The following is a 9221-nucleotide window of genomic DNA, read 5'->3' on the forward strand; positions in this document are numbered from 1 at the left end:
TCCAACTCTCCTGTCCGTACATGACACTAGAAAAACCATAGCTTTGAATAATCGGACCTTTGTCAGCAAAGTGATGTCTCTGCTTTTTATTATGCTGTCTAGGTTCGTCATAGCTTTTCTTCCAAGGAGGGAAGCGTCTTTTAATTTCGTGGCTGCAGTCACTGTCTGCAGTGATTTTGGAACCCCAAAAAATAAAGTCTCTCACTGTTTCCATTGTTTCCCCAAATATTTGTCATGAAGTGATGGGACTAGATGGCATGATCTTAGTTTTTTGAATGTTGAATTTTAAGCCAGCTTCTTTTTCGCTCTCCTCTTTCACTTTCATCAAGAGGCTCTTTAATTCCTCTTTGCTTTCTACCATTATGGTGGTATCATCTGCATATCTGAGGTTATTGATACTTCTCCCAAAAAACTTGATTCCAGCTTGTGCTTCATCCAGCCCTATGTTTTGCATGATGTACATATAAATTAAATAAGCAGGGTGACAGCATATAGCCTTGATGTACACATTACCCAATTTTGAAACCAGTCTTTTGTTCCATGTCTGATTCTAACTGCTGCTTCTTGACTTGCATACAGGTTTCTCAGAAGGCAGGTAAGGTGGTCTGGTATTCCTATCTCTCTTAGAATTTTTTACAGTTTGTTGTGATCCACACAATCAAAGGCTTTACCATACTCAATAAAGCGGAAGTTTTTCTGGAACTCTCTTGCTTTTTTGATGATCCAGTGGATGTTGGCAATTTGCTCTCTGGCTGCCCCCTTTTCTAAATCCAGCTTGTATATCTAGAAGTTCTCTGTTCACATCCTGCTAAAGCCTAACTTGAAGGATTGTGAGCATTACCTTGCTACCAGGTGAAAAACTGCAGTTGTGCGGTAGTATAAACATTCTTTGTCATTACCCTTCTTTGGGATTGGAATGAAAACTGACCTTTTCTAGTCCTGTGGCTACTGCTGACTTTTCCAAATTTGCTGGCATATTGAGGGGCAGCACTTTAACAGATCCATCTTTTAGGATTTGAAATAACTCAGCTGGAATTCCATTATCTCCACTAGCTTTGTTTATAGAAATGCTTCCTAACACCCACTTGACTTCACACTCCAGGATGTCTGGCTCTAGGTGAGTGACCACACCATCATGGTTAACTGGGTCATTAAGATCTTTTTTGTATAGTTCTTCTGTGTATTCTTGCCACCTCTTCTTAATCTCTTCTGCTTCTGTTAAGTCCTTAGCGTTTCTGACCTTTATTGTGCCCATCTTTGAATGAAATGTTGCCTTGGTTTCTCTGATTTTCTTGAAGAGATCTCTAGTCTTTCCCATTCTATCGTTTTCCTCTATTTCTTTGCATTGTTCACTTAAGTCTTATCTCTTTTTGCTATTCTTTGGAACTCTGCATTCATATGGGTATATCTTTCCTTTTCTCCTGTGCCTTTCACTTCTCTTCTCTTCTTTTCTCAGCTATTTGTAAGGCCTCCTCAGACAACCATTTTGCCTTGTCGCATTTCTTTTTCCTGGGGTTGGTTTTGGTCACTGCTTCCTACAATGTTATGAACCTCCGTCCATAGTTGTTCAGGTACTCTCTCAGGTCTAATCTCTAATCCATTTGTCACTTCCACTGTATACTCATAAGGGATTTGATTCAGGTCATACTTGAATGGCCTAGTAGTTTTCCCTACTTTCTTCAATTTAAGTCTGAACTTTGCAATAAGGAGCTGATGATCTGAGCCACAGTCAGCTCCTGGTCTTGTCTTTGCTGACTGTATAGAGCTTCTCCATCTTCGGCTGCAAAGAATATAGTCAATCTGATTTCAGTGTTGACCATCTGGTTATGTCCATGTGTAGAGTCATCTCTAGTGTTGTTGGAAGAGGGTGTTTACTATGACCAGTGCTTTCCCTTGGCAAATCTCTGTTTGCCTTTGCCCTGCTTCAGTTTGTACTCTAAGGCCAGACTTGCCTGTTACTCCAGGTATCTCTGACTTCCTACTTTTGCATTCCAGTCCCCTATGATGAAAAGTAAAAAGTGAAAGTGAAGTCGCTCAGTCATGTCCGACTCTTTACGACCCTGTGGACTGTAGCCTACCAGGCTCCTCCCGCCATAGGATTCTGCAGGCAAGAATACTGGAGTGGGTCACCATTTCCTTCTCCAGGGGATCTTCATGAACCAGGGATCGAACCCGGGTCTCGCACATTGCAGGCAGATGCTTTAACCTCTGAGCCACGAAGGGCATCTTTTTTTTTTGGTTTTAGTTCTAGAAGATCTTATAGGTCTTAGAACAATTCAGCTTCTTCGGCATTAGTGGTTGGGGCATACACTTGGATTACTGTGATGCTGGATCGTTTCCTTTGTCAGTGAATCAAGATCACTCTGTCGTTTTTGAGATTGCACCCAAGTGCTGCATTTCAGACTCTTTTGTAGACTGTGAGAATTATTCCATTTCTTTTCAGAGATTCTTTCCCACAATAGTAGATATAATGGTCATCTGAACTAAGTTCATCCATTCCTCTTCATTTTAGTTCACTGATTCCTAAAATGTTGATGTTCACTCTTGCTGTCTCCTGTTTGACCACATCCCATTTATCTTTAATCATGGACCAAACATTCCAGGTTCCTATGCAATATTGTTCTTTGTAGCATTGGACTTTACTTTCACTACCAGACACATCCACAACCAGGCATCATTTCCACTGAATGTTAGTGTTCACTCAACTTCAGAGTTGAGTGAAAGGGACACAGGAGAGTCTATGTATATCTTTTTCATAGAGTTTTGACTTTGAAAGTATGTTAGTTGACTGCATATTTAAAACATAAAATTAGTAAGATTAAGAAGGGGACAAAACCTAACCAAAACTGAAAGAAAATGGAAACAAAAAAAGTAGTGTAGTTCATGGAGAAGGAAATGGCAACCCACTCCAGTATGCTTGCCGGGAAAATCCCATGGATGGAGGAGCCTATCTACAGTCCATGGGGTCGCCAAGAGTCAGACACGACTTTCATGCACTGGAGAAGGAAATGGCAGCCCACTCCAGTGTTCTTGCCTGGAGAATCCCAGGGACAGCGGAGCCTGCCATCTATGTGGTCGCACAGAGTCGGACACGACTGAAGCGACTTAGCAGCAGCAGCAGCAGTGTATTTCAAAACATTACTATAACCTGGTGGCTCGCATGGTAAAGAATCTGCCTGCAATGCAGAGACCCGAGTTCAATTCCTGGGTCAGGAAGATCACCTGGAGGAGGGAAGGCTACAGTCCATGGAGTTGCAAAGAGTCGGACAGTACTGAGTGACTAACACGCAACACTTACAAAAGGGGGAGGAAAAAAGAGCCAATCCAGGTAATTTTATGCACACATTTTTCGATTATCTTTCTCAGTCTGGAAGAGAGTGGAATGTGGGGAGGGGACGTAGAAGAGAAAACTGTATACAAATTCTGTGCTCTTAAGTAGATTAATTTTCAGCAGTGTTGTGTAAGAAGCAATTCAGAAGCTCTTTTATATTCAGTATAGGAGTGAGCAAATGAGTAAATGTGTTGATGTGGTTAGGACTTGGAGTTCTCACTCTGGAAGGAGAGACATGCAAATACAGAAGAGGGGACAAGGAGGACCCTGTGGGGGCAGGGTAGAATTTGAGGAACTGGCGTGAGTTATCGTTTCTAAAGCATCTTATGGGTGTATTTGTTTTGGTGCACAAGTATATTTCTGTGCTTCTCTGGTGTTTCAGACAGTGAAGAATCTGCCTGCAATGCAGGAGTCCTGGGTTCAATCCCTGGGTTGGGAAGATCCCCTGGAGGAGAGTATGGCAGCCCACTCCAGTATTCTTGCCTGGAGAATCCCCACGGACAGAGGAGCCTGGCAGACTACAGTCCATGGGGTTGCACAGAGTCGGACACGACTGAGTGACTAAGCATAGCACAGATTTCTGTATATGTGTGTGATATGGATATGTACATGTATATGTTTCCTCACTATGTGGAAAGGGTCAAGAAGCAAAATAAATCTTGATCTCTAATAATATGCCCGCTGAAAGGCATCAGAAGTCCTTGGAGAAATGTCTCACTCCAAGGCTGAGGCAGGGTAGGTACAAGATAAACCTGGAAACTTTAGTTAGAAAATCACAATGTTTTTTAAAAATATGGTATGTTACAAGGACACAGGAGCAAGCTTGAGAGGGCTCATTCTGGTCAAATCTAGAACACTCTGAGCATAAAAAATTACTGAGAAAACAAGACTTTATAAGCCCATATTAATCATAGATAATTAATAGTGGAAGAGGTAGGTGGAATCTTGCTTACAGTAGACCATTGAGACCAACAGGTAAATGCAGAGAGAATGTTGGAACTGAACTATATCATTACTTTGTAATTATTATAAAGATTGTTTCAGCCAAAAACCACTGATGAATGCTAAACCTATGGGGGTATTTTGGTGAGGATCAGACTGCTTATTAATTTCAAAAAAGAACAAAACCCTGTAATTAATTACACAGAGAAATTGGGTGACACCTTGACTGGGTGATCAGAACTTATGTCACCTATGAGGGGCGGACCAAAGTGTTTTGAGATGTGATTTCTTGATACCATGTGTGGTGTCTTCCAGCTGAGAATATATTACCTAATTAAAAAAAAAAAAAACAAAGTGAAAACCATGAAAGAAGTAGGTGGGGGGTGGTACTTGTTTTCCTTGGCTTGTGGCCCCCTTCCATCTTCAAAGGCAAAAGTCACACTACCTCTGCTTCTGTTCTCACATCTTCTCTGATCCTCCTGCATCTTTCTCATAAGGACCCTTATAAGATTACACTGGGTCCACCTAGATGATGCTGGACAGACTTCCTATCTCAGGATCCGTAATCACATCTGCACAGCCCTCTTTGCCATGTAAGGTAACATATTACATATTCACAGGTTCTGGGGACTAAACATGGTCATCTTTGTGGTGGCCATTCTCCATCCACAGGACTAGTGTTAAAAAATGTCAGCGTCATGAAACCAAAGGCTGATAAGAGGCTAAAGAGAGATGACAACTAAATGCAATATCTGAATCTTGGACTAGATCCTTTTCTGGAGGGGTGAAATGATGTAAAGGGCATTCATTCTTATGTCAGCTGACAAAATTGGAACACGGATGGTTGATCAGACACTCATATCAGTATAAATTTATAAAGCTGATAAATGTGAAATAATTTATGAATGTAGCCCTGTTCTTAGGGAATGCATACTGCGGTATTCAGCAATTAAGGGCCATGATACATGCAATTGAGATTTCCTTGGTGACTCAGACAGTAAAGAATCTGTTTGTAATGCAGGAGAGCTGGGTTCGATCCCTGGGTTGGGAAGATCCTCTGGAGGAGGGCGTGGCAACCCACTCCAGCATTCTTGCCTGGAGAATCCCCATGGACAGAGGAGCCTGGTGGGCTACAGTCCATGGGGTTGCAAAGAGTCTAAGCACAGCACACATACATGCAATTTACCTTCAAATCATTCAGGGAAACAAAAATACATGTGCACACATACATACAAGAACAAGAGAACAAATGAAGCAAATGGGGTGAGATGTTAATAGTAAGTGAAGCTGGGAAAAGGGGGTAGGATGGTCTTCATGATATTTTTGCAGTTTTTTTAAAGTTTGAAATTATTTCCCCAAAAAAGTTTTAAAAAAATCCTTTATCCAACCTGCCATTTAGTCCTAAACTGCTGACTCCATCCCTGATGGGATGGATGGCCATTTTCTAGAGATTTGAATGCCTCTAAGGATGGGTGGACTCAGTGTCTTGTGAGGCAGCTTGTCTAGTTGCTGTTAGTTTAAGGAGTTGGGAACGTCTCTACAGGTTAGGGTGGCTCAGTGGTAAAGAACCCGCCTGCCAACTCAAGAGCCTCAGGAGACGCTGGTTTGATCCCTGGGTCCAGAAGATGCCCTGAAGGAGGACATGTCAACCCACCCATGTATTCTTGCCTGGAGAATCCTATGGACAGAGGAGCCTGGTCTACAGTCCATGGGGTCACAAAGAGTTGGACATGACTGACTGACTTTGGTTAGGAGAAGTGAAATCAGTGTGCAGGTGTTTTTCACCCATGGTTGCAGCCCTGCCTTCTAGGGAAATAGCGGATAAATCTTCTCCCTCTTCAAATGTGTGAGGCCCACTGCCGTGTCTCCTTCATAATTTGTGAGCTAAAAGGTTCTTGTCAGTGGATGCCTCTGAGAGTTTTGAAGCCTCCTCATTGGGAAGCATTTTGGTTGCATCTAAAATGCACTGTCCGCTCAAACAGCGCCATCCAGCTGTGGCCACCCCGTGACGAGAGCAGGAGGCCCATCCAGTGAATTAGATTTCTTCCTTCCTCCTCTTCCAATTTCGCTCTGCCCAGGTCACTGAAATCTGTACAGGGAAAAGCTGTGTCAGCGGTATACATTGATTTTATGACTAAATCAATGCATGCGTTTTCAGTGCAGCTCCCATGGGGCTCTCAGGATCCGCGTTAGCACGGTTGCCTGGAAAAGAAAAGGAAACCCAGGAATGAGCCTCTTTGCTCCTGAAACGTAATCTGCTCTAAGCAATTGTATGATTGTTGGACAATGCCATCAGGACAGTGTGTTTAATGCTAGTCAGTCAGTGGGCTGTAGTGACTCCCTGGCACCCAGAGACCTCTGAGGCAGAACCATGACATCCTTTGATGGAAAGTTATAGAACTGCTCTGCCCAGCTCCCGAAAAGGGAAGTGAAGGTACTATGGAAGCCTGCGCGGGTCCCAGTTCATGTACTCCAGAAACAGACAACTTAAGAATGAGCAGGTTCCAGTGTGCCGCACAGAAATCAGGACAAGGAAGCTTGGGAACAGTCATCTGTGGGGAGGATTTTAATGTTTTGGTTTTCATGGGGATAGTTCCAGGAGTGGTCAGGGTCACCTGCGCCACATGCTCATGAGGGCAATCTATGCCAGTTGCCCTGGAAGCACCATTTCTCCAGATTGCGTTGTAGAGATTCCTTCCCCTTTGCGTTAATCCTTCAGCAGCACCCCAGTGAAAAAGGGGCAACCTGACCTCTCCTAGCAGTGCTGCTAGCCGACTCGGAAGGCCAAGCTCTTGGTGTGAACTCACCAGCCATAAAAATGTCAGGTCACTAAACAGCTGGTGCATTTCAGGGTCAAATATCTCACATTCAAAGCGATAGGAGAGGACTGTTTTTCTGCAAAAGGCTTTTAAGACAATTCCAAATAATGAGGTCTTTATGATGGTGGAGTAACTAATGAGGGAAGGAAGAGAGCAGGAGGGAGGGAGCGAGGGGGAAACGCAGGCCCTTCCTGAGTGCCTTCCAATGACAGTCAACCTGCAGAAACTCTCAGTATGGAAACCCTAAAAGTTTATCATCTGAACTGCCTAAGTGTGACTAGCTTACTAGTGACCAATGCTGCCTTTGTTTCCGACTCCTCTCCTCCAGTGCCACCCCCCAGATAAAGTAAAGAGCTGAGACATGGACAGCAAGGTCCTATTGGTCTTAGAGTTGATCCTGAGCTTTTAGAGGCTGGGCTGAAGTCTCAAAGGGTATTGTTGTTGTTTTTTAATATACCCAGATGTGAATAAACTGAGAAAGTCAAAGGGCATCCTTAGTTAACAAAGAGAGTTTTAGTCAAGTGGGTGTGTGCGAGAAAGGAGGGCAGCCTCGGCGGGTTTGGTAGGGAAGTGTCTGGCCAGGCGCACACGAGCTTTTCTCTTTTAAGTTAATTTTTATTGGAGTATAGCTGCTTTACAATACTGTTAGTTTCTGCTCTACAGCAAAATGAGTCAGGCATACATATCCATAAATCCCCTCCCTTTTGGACTTCCTTCCTGTTCCTGTCACCACAGAGCACTGAGTACAGTTCCCTGTGCTATACAGCAGGTTCTCACTAGTTACCTCTTTTATACATAGTGATGTATATGTGTCAGTCTCAAATCTCTCAGCTCATCCCACCACCCTCCCCTTTTCCCTCTTGGTATCCATGTTTGTTCTCTACATCTGTGTCTGTATTTCTGCTTTGCAAATAAGGGCTTACTCCTTGGAAGAAAAGTTATGACCAACCTAGATAGCATATTGAAAAGCAGAGACATTACTTTGCCGACTAAGGTCCATCTGTTCAAGGCTATGGTTTTTCCAGTGGTCATATATGGATGTGAGAGTTTGACTGTGAAGAAAGCTGAGCACCGAAGAATTGATGCTCTTGAACTGTGGTGTGGGAGAAGACTCTTGAGAGTCCCTTGGACTGCAAGGAGATCCAACCAGTCCATTCTGAAGGAGATCAGCCCTGGGATTTCTTTGGAAGGAATGATGCTAAAGCTGAAACTCCAGTACTTTGGCCACCTCATGCAAAGAGTTGACTCATTGGAAAAGACTCTGATGCTGGGAGGGGTTGGGGGCAGGAGGAATAGGGGACGACAGAGGATGAGATGGCTGGATGGCATCACTGACTCGATGGACTTGAGTCTGAGTGAACTCCGGGAGATGGTGATGGACAGGGAGGCCTGGCGTGCTGTGATTCATGGGGTTGCCAAGAGTTGGACACGACTGAGCAACTGAACTGAACTGATATCATTTTATTAGATTCCAAAAATATGAGACGCTTCATGAATTTGTGTTATCATCCTTTCACAGGTCCATGATAATCTTCTCTATCATTCCTATTTTAGTACATGCACTGCTGAAGAAAGCAGGACTTTTCTCTCTTTAAGCATCTGGTAGACACCTCCTTCTCCCTGCTACCCTGTCTTCCTGCGTCATTGCTTGGCACCACAATCACTTCCTCTCTTGGCATTCTTCCTACCCCTGAGTCAGGGTGGCCCCTCAATCTCACTTGACTTAGGAAAGTATTTTTACATTGGAAGTGAGATGGGAGGATGGGGGTAAGGATGCTAAGAGATACTTACCATTGATGGGGGAATTAATTGCAGCTTCCTTTGCCACAGGAATGTCCACACATGACCATAAAGTGTGTAAATTAAGTGGGAGATGGTAAGATCAATACAGAACTGTTGCCTTTCTTCTTCCTCACAATGAAAGAAACCACAGGCAGAGAAGCAGAGAGAACATATGCTTTATTTAAATTGCATGGGAAAATTTTCTTTTTCCCATAAAAAGCACAAACATACCCAGGTTTGATTAACAATCTCCATTGTCAAAACCCCTTAGTGTACAATCTCGTGTTCATGCTGTTTGTTTGATACCATGGAAACACACAGCTGATTGCAGTAGACAAAAGCATGTC

At 43.5% G+C, this 9221-nt stretch overlaps 1 non-coding gene across 1 annotated transcript; it reads right to left on the reverse strand.

The window, feature by feature from the left end:
• Positions 1-8565: 8565 nt before the first annotated feature.
• On the reverse strand, positions 8566-8668 carry LOC120853841. Its single transcript, XR_005718887.1, has one exon. It is a non-coding gene; the product is annotated as a U6 spliceosomal RNA (small nuclear RNA).
• Between the last annotated feature and the right edge of the window lie 553 nt (positions 8669-9221).

Source organism: Oryx dammah, unplaced genomic scaffold, assembly GCF_014754425.2.
Source record: "Oryx dammah isolate SB20612 unplaced genomic scaffold, SCBI_Odam_1.1 HiC_scaffold_26, whole genome shotgun sequence".
NCBI classification, from domain to species: domain Eukaryota; kingdom Metazoa; phylum Chordata; class Mammalia; order Artiodactyla; family Bovidae; genus Oryx; species Oryx dammah.